The sequence below is a fragment of the Dipodomys merriami genome, unplaced genomic scaffold (assembly GCF_024711535.1).
Source record: "Dipodomys merriami isolate MVZ:Mamm:240054 unplaced genomic scaffold, mDipMer1.0.p SCAF_5, whole genome shotgun sequence".
In the NCBI taxonomy this organism is placed as follows: Eukaryota; Metazoa; Chordata; class Mammalia; order Rodentia; family Heteromyidae; genus Dipodomys; species Dipodomys merriami.
In genome coordinates, this window is record NW_027206068.1 from 10,629,924 (window position 1) to 10,642,930 (window position 13,007).

The window sequence follows — 13,007 nt, forward strand, 5'->3', positions numbered from 1 at the left end:
AAAAAAAACTCAAATTAAAACTATTTTTTTAAGGGAACATTGTTGGGATGCTAGTAATGCTATAGAAACATAGGGGTAGAGGCCTAACTAGAGAAAAACCCTGATACTGGGACAGTGAAACTGAGGAGCTTAAGATCTGAAATCTGAAGAGAAAGAGTGGACTAGGCAATGGTCCCCTTTCCAGCCCCTTGATATCTGCTGTAGCTCATTCCAGAAGGAAAGAGGTGTACAGGGAAGTAGGGGGCTTCTCAGCAAAGCTAACTTTTGCTTTGGTAATCTCATCTTCCTGCTCCATTTAAGGAACTCCAGATAAGAAGTTTAAAATAGTTGGTACCCAGACCATCATTCAGGAGAGGCGAATTCATTCCAGGTTTCCACAGAACTCCTAGATCAGATCTAGGGTACCCAGGGCTTCCACTGAACTCCTCTAGCCAATGGGTAATCACTTGGTCAGCCCTGCTGCCTTAACTCCATCTCCAGGAGGTGCAATAGCCAGAGGAAGTAGAGGGAGTCCAGCCCCCATGCCTTTTGAGGCAGTGTTAGGCTGGTAGGAAAGAGGGGCCCTTGGGTCACTGGTTCTAGAAGGATCTGGTAGGGGGCAGCATTTCTTCTGGGCTGGACACAGAGTGGAACATCAAGATACCAAAGTCATTCCCATGGGAGTTACAAGCCCCTAGAATTGCTCCATGGCCTGTGTCGATTTCCTTTGGATTTCATCTGCTCCAGAACTGCAACCTGTCATGGTAAGTCCATCTCTAGCCACCATTTCCCCAGAGCCGATGTGAGTCGAGTGGACAAAATTCATTGGTTCCCCAATCATGGTCCAGTCAATCTGTCTTCTCTTCTTGTTCAGCTGGGGTTCCTTTACCACACAACAGCCCAACTTATGCCAAAATTCACTCATATTCCCTGATGGTTCCAGCTTCATTCCTCGGCTGGAGGCCCCAAACGGCACTCTGCTCTGGTGCCTTGGCCACCCACGCCTCGCTTTTGTCACGTTAAGGCACCCTGGGTTCACTCAGCTGGATGGGTGTGGAGAGGGTGAACGCCTCGGGCTAAGCAATGAAGGTCAGGGTCTCAGAGTCCAGAAGACAAACAGGGCCAGACAGAAAGGTGGGCGGGCAGGAGCAAGGCTGTCCTCCTCAGATTTAGAATCTTCCTTATTTCAAGGGTCCATTTTCCTATAATTTTTTGTCCTGTATATTTAATTTCTACACTCCAGTTACATCTTCCTTTTTAAGCTATAATTTTTTTTCTACCAGTTACTTGTGGAATCTCTACTCCTATAATCTCTCTAACCTCTACTTCCCTAGATTCCTGGTTTAAAATTTTTAATACTAAAAAATAAAATTGACTAATATAAGTTTTGGAGTTTTTTTGGGTAAGTTGTGGGGCTTGAACTCTGGTCCTGTCCCTCAGCTCTTCATCTCAAGGCTAGCCCTCTACCACTTGAGCCACAGCACCACTTCCAGTTTTCTGGCGGTTCATTGGAGATAAGAGTCTCATGAACTTTCCTTGCTCAGGCTGGCTTTGAACTATGATCCTCAGATCTCAGCCCCCTCAGTAGCTAGGATTACAGGCATGAGCCACTAAGTTATTTTTTTAACGTTTTGGTTGCTGTGGTAGAAAGACTCTACCTAAGAATTGGAAAGCCTGGGGTGCTGGATTGAGCCCCCACATACTGCACCATGTTACCATGTGAAACCCATTTCACTTTTCTGAGCAAGTGTTTTCTTCCCTAAAAAAAAGCACACTCAGCCCAATGCTGGTGCCCCATGCCTATTATCCTATATAACAGGAAGCTGAGATCTGAGAATCTCAGTTCAAAGATAGTCCTCACAGGAAATTCCACGAGACTCTAATATCCAACTAACTAGCAAAAAGCCAGAAGTGAAGGTGTGACTCAAGTTGTAGAGGGCCAGCCTTGAGCAAAAGGGCTATGAAAGAGCATGAGGCCCAGTACTAGCACAAACAAAAAAACAAAACAAATAACTGAAATTAAAAGACTTCCTTCCACTAACTGACCTTGTAGAAGTGGCAAAGGGCAAACTTTTCCTTCCTCCCTTCCTTCCTTCCTTCCTTCCTTTACTTTTTTTTTTCTCTCAGTCGTGGGGCTTGAACTCTGGGCCTGGGTGCTGTCTCTTAGCTCTTCATCTCAAGGCTAGTGCTCTACCACTTAAGCCACAGCGCCACTTCTGGTTTTCTGGTGGTTAATTGGAGCTAAGAGTCTCATGGACTTTCTTTGCCCTGGCTGGCTTTGAACTATGATCCTCAGATCTCAGCCTCCTGAGTAGCTAGGATTACAGCCGTGAGCCACTGGTGCCCTGCTCACTCACTTTTTATTCTTTCTTCCTTTCATTCTGTCTTTCTTTCTGTCTGTTCTTTTTCTTTCTTTCTTTCTTTTTTCCATCTTTCTCTCTCTCTCCCTCCCTCCCTCCCTTCCCTTCCTCTTTCTTTCTTTCCTTCCTTCCTTCCTTCCTTCTTTCCTTCCTTCCTTTCTTTTTTGGTCAGTTATACACAGTTTCTCAAACTCACTTGTTTTAGGGCACACATAAAAAAATAATCAAAGGGTATCATGACTACACTTCTAAAACAGAACAACAAAAAAAGACAAAGATCATTCTCTTAGAATTGGATCTGCCTTTTTTTCCTTATTACTCTACTCAGCAATTATGGAGACAAATAGGGCCTCTTGATAGCAGATAGATATATTTGACCAAATTTTCTCTTTTCTGCTCTAAAGAACAAAATGTCCACCTTTGTTAGAAAGTAAGTGGCTACCCCTTTAGACTCTGGTCTGGGCTCAGTATAATAGAAAGCTATGATTTTCTAAATTAAAGTAAAAAGAAAAAAAATCAGAGTGTTTTTTCTCCAATGCATAATTTGTGAACAAAACTGGATGATGGCCTTATGAATGGATCATTTATGATATCTGACAGTCTCTCTTCTTTATATAGGCCATGATTAGCCTCCTCTGTAAGATCTGAGTCTTGCTTGTGTTTAATTAGATATAATTTTTGGAAATGAAGGAGAAATGATGGAAATATCTGGACTCCAGAAAAAACAAAGGATCTTATTTCAGCCATTCATCAGGCCTTGACACCTAGGGTATTACATGCTATAACTCAAATGAAATTATTTCACTTAAAAGTACAATGCCTCTGTCCATGATATCATTAAAGGAAATCATTAAGCATTTATGTAATACTTTGTGCTGGAAAAAGTGCTTTATAGTTATTTTTATTGCTCACCAAAACCCTCTGAGGCAGGCCCCTTCTCTATATCTAAAAACCAAAGCAGAGAGAAAAGATTAAATGACTTGGGTTTTAGAGTGAATAAATGACTAGATCAGGATGAGTCCGTTGATAACAAAGTCAGCTGTTTTAATCTCTTGAACCATTAGGTTAGAAATTTCTTCTCTGTATGAAGTATTATCTGATGTGGGAGTGATTTTTTTTAAGTGAGATCATTGAGACATTCCCTATAAACGACTGTTTTTTGGTTTGAATATGGTTTGTCCTCTCAGAAACTCAAGCTGAAATTGCCCTGGTATGGGGATTTCTCCGTCGGTGAGATTAACAGTTCAGTGGGAGATGAGAATAGGTCTGTCAGGAAGGGCACTTTGGCTTTTTCTCTCATACTTTTTGCCTTGTGATCCTTTTACCCACTCAGGACGCTGCCAGCAAGAAGGTTCCACGGACCAGAGCCATACACCAAAATAAACTTCTTCCCTTCATAATTTACCTAAGCTGTAGTATTGTGTTATTAATGATAGAATAATATAACTGAATTATTTACCAAAAATGTACTTTCTTTCATCATCAGTAACTCTGAAAAGCAAGAAGTTCCTCAAGAAATGTAATTTAAAAGAAAGGCTTTATTATACTAGGATATGTTACATTTTCCAGCAGAACTGAAATCCCTGTTGCCTAGCTGCACACCAACCACCATCTTGCATTCTAGATGTGTGTGTGTGGGGGGGATATCTCTCCTCCCTGTGGTGACCCAAGGATCTATGCTCCTCCCAATTCAATGTGTGGTTCTCAGGATCAATGAAGCAGGAAGTGAACAAGGGTAGGGGACCAATCTCTATATCTAACTACTATGGACTAAAATGCTGCCCAGTCCATCAGTCTCCTTCCAGAGTTGTAACTAGGGTGAGGCCACTTCCCCACCCCAGCCAGATGGGGCTGGAAATGTCAACAAGCTCCTGGTCCACTTGGAGATCTTCTTCACCCTGAGGTTTTTAATTCCTACTATTGGATTTTGAATTTAAACTGTTAATGATAGCTTTTAGCCAAGTTTTGCCTGAAACAGATATATTTCCCTGTATAATATTTCTTCTACAGTCTTGCAATTTCTTATTAGTTTATTTCAAATGCCCTTTTGTGGTTCATTGCATCCATGGAAGGAGAATTTCTGATGGTCAAAGGGCCTATTGTCCTCCTTCTTCTCCTCCTCCCTCTTCCTTCTTTTCTTTCTCCTCTTCCTTCCTCTTCCTCCTCTACAATCTCTTTCTCCTCATCCATAACCTCTTCTTTCTCCTCCTCTTTTCCTTTATCCTAAAGATTCAACCCAGGGCCTGATACATGCTAGGAAAGTGTTCTGATACTTGAAACCCAGGCCCTTCCTTCTATTTATATATTACTTTTAAGATAGGGTTCACTAACTTTGCACAGGCTAGCCTCAAGCTTCCCATTCCTGACGGTAGCTCTAGCTCTCAGATTACAGGCCTGAATTACCTTGCTTATCTTGTCTTTTCCTTTCATTTGCTCATGCTCAGCAGCTCTGGTACTTGTGATGCAAGATCTATCACCAAAGGAGGCTATATACTGATAGTTCAATCCTTGGATCTCTTCTTTTTGCAAATCAGTAGTGATGTTTTTTCATCACTGGAATTAAATCATAGTAAACTGCTACCTCATCTCAAGTTCCCTAGTAGCAATGTCTGTGATGGGCTGGGCTTTGTCTTATATTTGTGGATGTTGCGAAGACAGAAGGATGAAGAAAGGTGGGTGGATGGAGCTCACAGGACTGAGTCCAGGAGCCATCCACTATTCTTCAAAGTTCAGGGAACCCATTGCTGGAAGCTGTTTGTAGACTTACTTAGGTGCTAGTATTTTTTTTTCAGTCACTATAAGATGATATTAAAGTCAAAATGAAGTACAGATGGGAGTGAAATGGGGTGGGTGAGTCCTGGACAGTTCTGGTCTGTGCAATCATTTCCTTTGGGTGGTGAGCACAAGCTTAGATTTCAGCGTTTTGCCCTCCTGTACATTCTGAAGACATGATTGACAATGGGGCAGATAAATCCCAGGGAATGGTTTCTGAAGGGGCAATATAATAGGCCAAAGTCTAGCCTATTACTCTAGAATTTGTCTAGATCGGCCAAGCGCTCTGACTTTAGTCCTAAATCCTCAGTGACTGCTGACAACTTTGACCTAATTCTATTTGGCTGGGTTGTTGAGCACTTTCTCAGAACCTCTTCTCAGGACAGTTGCCAAATATTCTTTTGGTAACTGTATTGTAGTCTGTGTGGAGTCTGTCTCTGAGGGCCTGGTGCCCTAATTACAGACATGCATGTTAAATCTTCATGTTCCATTCGAGGTGAAACAAGGCACCATCTCCTTGTCCCACAGTTCCCCCAAAGAGCTCCCCCAAAAAATGAAAAGTAAAGGATTTTACCTCTCAATTGTAGTAGTTCCTTAGTCTGGCACAATACTTTCCAACACTCCTAAAATCAGTGTTCCTTTTCATAAGCCACAAGAGATCTCATGCCTAATGTGTTGGAAAGGCTGCTGTGACCCCCTTACTTGCTATAACATCCTTTAATGGGCATAATTTGAATGGGTTTCTAATTTCTTTTTTGTTTGTTTGTTTGTTTGTTTTTGGGTCCAGTCGTGGGGCCTGAACTCTGGGCCTGGGCGCTGTCCCTCAGCTCTTCAGCTCAAGGCTAGCATTCTACCACTTGAGCCACAGCGCCACTTCCGGCTTTTTTCTTATGTGGTGCTGAGGAATTGAACCCAGGGCCTCGAGCATGCAAGGCAAGTGCTCTACCACTGAGCCATCTTCCCAGCCCCGAGTTTCTAATTTCTTACAATCACTCATGACCTAACTAAACCTCTGGAAATTGGGACAAACCTGGAGGTGTCACTGAAACACAATCACATTTTACCTGTCTACAACGTAAATATGATTCTGTTTCCCGCCTAACTTTAATGTTAATTTCATTGGGAATCATAGTGATTACTCACAAAGGCAGTCTCTTACTCAGATATTAACAGTGACATCTAATCAAAAAGGAAACACACACTCACACACACACACACATACACACACACACACACAGAGCTATTGAGAAGAGCAGGATGAGGGGGGGACAAAAAGGAAGAAAGAACAAAAGTATCCAAGTTAGCCTTCCTTTGCCAGTGGGTTGTGAGCTATTCTTAATCATGACAACACAACAGATTGTCCCCAGAAGAAATGCAGCTAGAGGCACTGGCCTGCCCTTCATCACCCTCATACTGATAGTGACAATGTCTAGAAAAAGTTTCCCCAGTGGGACTTACTGGGAAGATGACTCCAAGGCCTTTGGTAAAGTTGTCAACCTCAAGGGCAAGTTAGTTTATGGATAAGAAAATACACAGCTTCCCAGGAAAAGGAGGCATTCCTCAAAGAGTTCAGGCTTGGATGGGAAAGCAGCCGCACGCTGGAAACAGTTTGAAATCTTACAAAGCAGTGGGAATCCAGTGCAAGGGAATGAGTCCACGGGTAAGAATTCTTTGAAGTGGAGTTTTCATTCTAGGAAGTCAGGGAAGACTTCAGAAGAAGACAGATCCTGGGAAAAGCAGAGGAAATATAGCTGTAGATGGTTAGAGAGGAAACAAGAAAGACTAGGGACAGGGCGTCACATGTTGGGATGGCAGGAATGGAGGGACCTCATTGGAGGGAGGTCTTTGTACTGGATAGTGACACTCAAAATGGAAAATGTTCCGTCAGGTGTTGATGGCTCATGCCTATAATCCTAGCTTCTTAGTAAGCTGAGGTCTGAGGACTGGGGTTCAAAGCCAGCCCAGATAGACAAATCCATGACTTTTAACTCCAATTAACCAACAAAAAGCCAGAAGTGGGTGTGACTCAAGTGGTAGAATGACAGCCATAACTGGGAAAGGCTGAAGAAGAGCCCAAGGCCCTGAAGTCAGTCCCTAGTGCCAGTACCAGTACCAGTACCAGCATGCACACACACACACACACACACACACACACACACACACACACACACACACACAAATTGGAATGTTTTCACCCAAATACCAATTACATTCAACTATGCTTTCCTATGAAAGAAAGTTAACCTCTCAGTCTAGTTGTATAGTCCAAGACAACATTCAACTTTATTTCACACATGAAAGCTAGATGCACTCACCTGCATCTAGCAGTTACTGAATAATTACTGGATAATTTATTTTGATGAACTTAAAGATGTGAGAAAATGGGCAAATTTTTCTTAATTCCCAGTCCCAATGTTTCTTCAACACCTGTAGCAATGGGTAGGCATCGTGCAGTAATATAAAAGGCCATTTACATTGACAAAGCATTTGTACATTTATTATTCCATTTGGGCAGGTGATACTGTTTCTGTTTTTATTTATGCTGCTAAGAGTTTTCCACAGTCAAGGTGGCACATGACAGGAGAGACCTAATTCAGGCTAAGGAGCCTGATTCCCAGCAAAGCCCTGCTTCAATAGCACAGGCGCATATTGTGTAGCCAGAGGCAAAAGCAGCAGCCCTGGTGTAGCCAGGCCCAGAGCAAGCAGGCAGCTCACTCGTCATGGTGGATGAGGCTCTGAGAAGCAGTCTTTGGAGAAAGCAATTTGGCAAAATGTATTAAGAATGCTTCATACTATTCCTGCTCTTTGACCCAGTAATTCCACTTCTAGGAATCTTTCCTGAGTAATTGAGATACATGGCCAAAGATTTAAGTAGAAACATGTTTACTGGAATGCTATTCATAATATCCAACAATAGATTAGTTGAGAACATTGTGGTATATTCCAACAAAGGAATATTATTAAAATCATTTTTAAAAAATCTGTTCTGAGCCAGCCACTCACTGGTGGTTCACATGTGTAATTGTAGCTATGCAGGAGGCTGAGATCTAGAGAAGCAAGGTTCAAAGTCAACTGGGAGTCAGAAAGGTTCATAAGACTGTCTCTAAAATAAGTGGCAAAAATCTGGGCTGAAGGCATGGCTCAAGTGGTAGAGCACCATGAACAAGCAAAGCAAGCAAGCAAACAACGAGGCCCTGAGTTCAAATCTCAGTACCAGCCAAAAAAATCTGTTTTGAGAATTATGCATTGGTGATAATTAATTATGAAAAATAATTAGCATCTAGAAAGTACAACTAGTAAGAAAAAGATAAATACATCAAAACATTAATAATGCTTAAATATAGGTGATTATGATTACAAATAAATTGTTTAAAGATGTTTGTGCCAGTGGCTTACTCCTCTAATCCTAGCTACTTAGGAGACTGAGGTTTGAGGGTTGCAGTTTGAAGCCAGCCCAGGAAGGAAAGTTTGTGAGACTCTTATCTCCAACAAACAATAAAATGCCAGAAGTAGAGCTGTGGATCCATTGATAGAGTACTAGCCTGGAGCAAAAGAAACTAATGGACAGTATCCAGATCTTCAGTTCAAGCCCCAGGACTGGCACAAGAAAAAAAAATTACCAATGGAGACTTGATTCAAGTAGTAGAACTCCAGCCTTGAGGAAAAAATAAATAAATAAATAAATGACAGTGCCAAGCCCCAGTATTGGCATGCGAGCCAGTGGGCACACACACACACACACACACACACACACACACACACACACACACACACACACACACACACACACAATTTACACCCATCTGAATATTTCCTATTTATAACCAGAAAAAGTTACATTTTAAAATTTAAAAACAAGGAAAGCAGCAGCCAGAAAGAGTCAACACTAAAAATAATGAGAGATTGGGGGTTTTAAATGGTCATATTTAGCTAAACTGATCTATACACTATATGGCTTGTGTTTAGGAAACACTGACAAATAAATGGAATATGAATATATTACATATCTAAGGAGAAAATTCAAGGTTTATGACTTAAAGACGAAACTATAACTCCATTACAACCTGAGCAAATATTTAAAGCTAGAGAAGTTTGGCTCTAAATTGTTGAGTCTCTTCCATGATCTGAGTCTACTAAATGTGAACTATTGGACTCCAAGAAGTCCCCATTCGAGAAGGTCCTGAATGTTCAGGGCACCAGTGGCTCACACCTGTAATCTTAGCTACTCAGGAGGCTGAGATCTGAGGATCATGGTTCAAAGCCAGCCTGGGCAGGAAAGTCTGTGAGACTCTTTTCTCCAATAAACCACTAGAAAACCGGAAGTGGTGCTGTGGCTCAAGTGGTAGAGAGCTAACCTTGAGCTGAAGAGCACAGGGACAGTGCTCAGGCCCAGAGTTCAAGCCCCACGAAAGACAAAAAAAAAAAAAAAAAAGAAGTCCCTGAATGTTCCCTGTTCCCCAGGTCTTTTAGTTTCTTCTTTGTCTTTTTTATTTATGTCTTTGTCAGTTGTTGTGCTTGAACTCAGGGCCTAGGCATAGTGCCTGAGCCTCTTTGTGCTCAAGGCTAGCACTCTACCACTTAAGCCACAGTGCCACTCCCAGTTTTCTGGTGGTTTATTGGAGATAAGAGTCTCCTTGAGACTTTTCTGCCCAGGCTGGCTTCAAACCACGATCCTCAGATCTCTTGAGTAGCTAGGTTACAGGAGTAAGCCACCCGTCCCCGGATTCTTCTCTGTCCTTTGCCCTGGCTTGTTCTGCATGACACAGAAACAGTATTTGAGGGCAGCGATGGCAGACAAGAGCCCAGAGACATTTTGGAACTTTCTAGATTGAGAGGAAGAGGGGCAGAACCAGTTGCAACAGCAGCTGACCGGATCAGGGTTAACACTTTGCTTTTTGAGACTTCAGTCCTTGGAGGGCTTCTAGTCTGAATTTGGAGAATTCATCAACACGAAAACAAATAGCTGGCGAGCTCTGTATTTACTTTGTCATTCTCAAGGTTACAACATAATTTTCCCAACTTGGAAAGCATGAAGGCTGAGGAGACTGTGTGTGTGTGTGTGTATGTGTGTGTGTGTGTGTGTGTGTGAGAGAGAGAGAGAGAGAGAGAGAGAGAGAGAGAGAGAGAGAGAGAGAGAGAGAGAGAGAGAGAGAGAGAGAAAGTGTGTGTTCAGGGTTTCTCCTGAAGGCTGTTGAAACTACGTGTCTCCCCAAGCTTGGGAAACACATGGGACCCAGCCCCCAGGTACTGTAGAAGACAGGAAACAGTACTCTTACTGTTGAACTCTCCTAGGACAAGCTAGGGGAGCAAGGCTGGAAAACCTGACTTCTCTAAATGAGAACAGCAAGGCTGCTTTGGAAAAGAAAATTTTTTGACTTCTGCCAAAGGAGCCAAAACCTTGAGAAATTTTCCCTGGTGAGTTTACTGCAGACTGGCTAGGCTGAATACCCAATGGTATTTTACTGGTATTCAAATTATAATACGACTTGATCAATTCTAAATGCAACCTTTCATACCATCCCTGAGATATTTGCGTTCTCATCTCCAATATTTTCAATTAGCAGAGAAAGGTTAGAAACCACTACATATAATCTAGAAAAAAAAAAAACTGCCAATAGAACATTATAAAAATTGAATATATGTCAGCAGGGAATTTAGATTTTTCGGGTTAATATTATTTTAGCAATTAGGTAATGAACTGACCTCAGTTTACTTGCACTATGTGATTAGGTTAATTTACTCCTGAATAATTTTACATTTTCTTAAACTAAAAATGACAGCTGAGGCCAGATGCTGGTGGTTCATACCTGTAATCCTAGTCAATGAGGAGTCTGAGATTTGCAGTTCAAAATCAGTCAGGGCAGGAAAATCCATGAGACTTTTGTATCCAAGTAATCACTAAAAAGCCAGAAGTGGCAATATGGCTGGTGTGGTGAAGCACTACTAGCCCTAGCAAAAAAGTTAAGGGAAAGCACCCAGAAAGCACCCCGAGTACAGACACACACACACACACACACACACACACACACACACACACACACACACACACACACACACACCACACACACACACACACACCACACACACACACACACGCAGATAAAATGGTAGCCATATCTTCTCTTTATCAATCAAAGTAGCAACAGCACTAGAGAAACACTGCCGTCTTGTACTCAATGGTGCTTCGCTAGGACATGGAATAAGCCCTAAAGGTGGCAAGTCATGGAAGTACAGCTGGGGCTCAAAGTGGTAGAGAGATAGCTTTGAGCAAAAAAAAGCCCAGGAAGGGCTGGGAAGGTGGCTCAGTGGTAGAGCGCTTGCCTTGCATGCCTGAGGCCCTGGGTTCGATTCCTCAGTACCACATAAGCAAAAAGAAAGAAGCCAGAAGTGGCGCTGTGGCTCAAGTGGTAGAGCGCTAACCTTGAGCTGAAGAGCTGAGGGACAGCGCCCAGGCCCAGAGTTCAGGCCCCACGACCAGACCCCCCCCAAAAAAAGCTCAGGAACAGTGCCCAGGCCTTGAGTTCAAGCCCCATGGCCAACAACAACAACAACAAAAACAAGTCACCATGTCCCTTAGATCTTCATGTTTAAGTACCCACAAATAACTTGATTTATGAATGGTTAAACTTTTACTTTCCCTATAAAGCAAGATAAACCCTGTCATAAATGGAAATCTGCAAATAATACTAAGATTAAGTTTAAATCTCATATAGAATAATGCCACAGTACATAGAAAAGAAAATAGGCTTAACGAAATAAGGCTAAACAAGTTTACCCTTATGGTTTTTAACCTTCCCAAATACGTGCTTCTCCTTATGGCTTCATAAATTGTTGGAATTCTTTAATGATGCAAACTGCTGACAGTATCCCCACACTTGCTGGAACAATGGTTCTGTTAATACACTGAAGATTACTTTAATTAACCTTATTTTATTTTGTAGTATAATGGTGAAACACTTTTCTATTTTTAAAATATGCATTCATTTGTTTCATCATTAACCTTGGATTGTGGCCTTAGAAATATAGTACTTTATAATGCCAGGTTGCAGTGCATTAGGACAATACATTCTGTGGGTCCTGCTGATTTTAGTGGCTAGGATTGTTTAGCTTATAGGGGCTAGAAACTCAAGTTGGAAAACTGGAAGGAGAGGTAGCAAGATTCAGCACCAAATTCCTAGGGATGGATTTTAGTTGACCAATAACATTGGTGGGGAGGGGGGTAATGATATTGTTCAGGGGTATAATTTTAAATCTCTATTTCTCTCCTTTCTCTCACTCAGCCAAATACTACCACCACATGAAATTGAGTCCTGGATTTTTACATCTGCATCCGTGTATGTGTGTGTGTGTGTGTGTGTGTGTGTGTGTGTGTGTGTGCTAGCACTGGGGCTTGAACTCAGGGCCTGTCCATTATATCCTTTAGTTGTTGTTTGTTTGTTTGTTTTCATTCAAGGCTGACATCCTGTCACTTAGGCTACAGCTCCTCTTTAAGCTTTTTGGTGGTTAATTGGAAATAATTCTCACACTCAGCCTGGCTGCCCAGGCTGGCTTCAAAACGTGATCCTCAGATCTCAGCCTCCTGAGTAGCTAGGATTACAGGGGTAAGCCATCAGCGTTTGGCTACATCTACATTCTTAACTTGCTATAACTCTCAAAAATCCAGGTCTCAACCTTTACTATTTTTTTCCAGAATCCTCACAGAAACTTACTCATGGTCTCCTGCCTTGGGCTCTGTGAAGGCCATGGGCACAGAATACCAGCCCCAGGGAATTTGTGGCCAGCAAAATCAAAGAAGCAGGGACAGAGTCACTGAACACACAGCACACAGCTGCCCCTCTGCTAGAGCACTACAAACCAGGAAAGGGCAAAAATCACTTCAGCCTGGCAGATCCAGCT

At 42.2% G+C, this 13,007-nt stretch overlaps 1 pseudogene; it reads right to left on the reverse strand.

The window, feature by feature from the left end:
• Window positions 1-663: 663 nt before the first annotated feature.
• Window positions 664-904, reverse strand: LOC138810044 (CDC42 small effector protein 1 pseudogene; annotated as a pseudogene).
• Window positions 905-13,007: the final 12,103 nt, after the last annotated feature.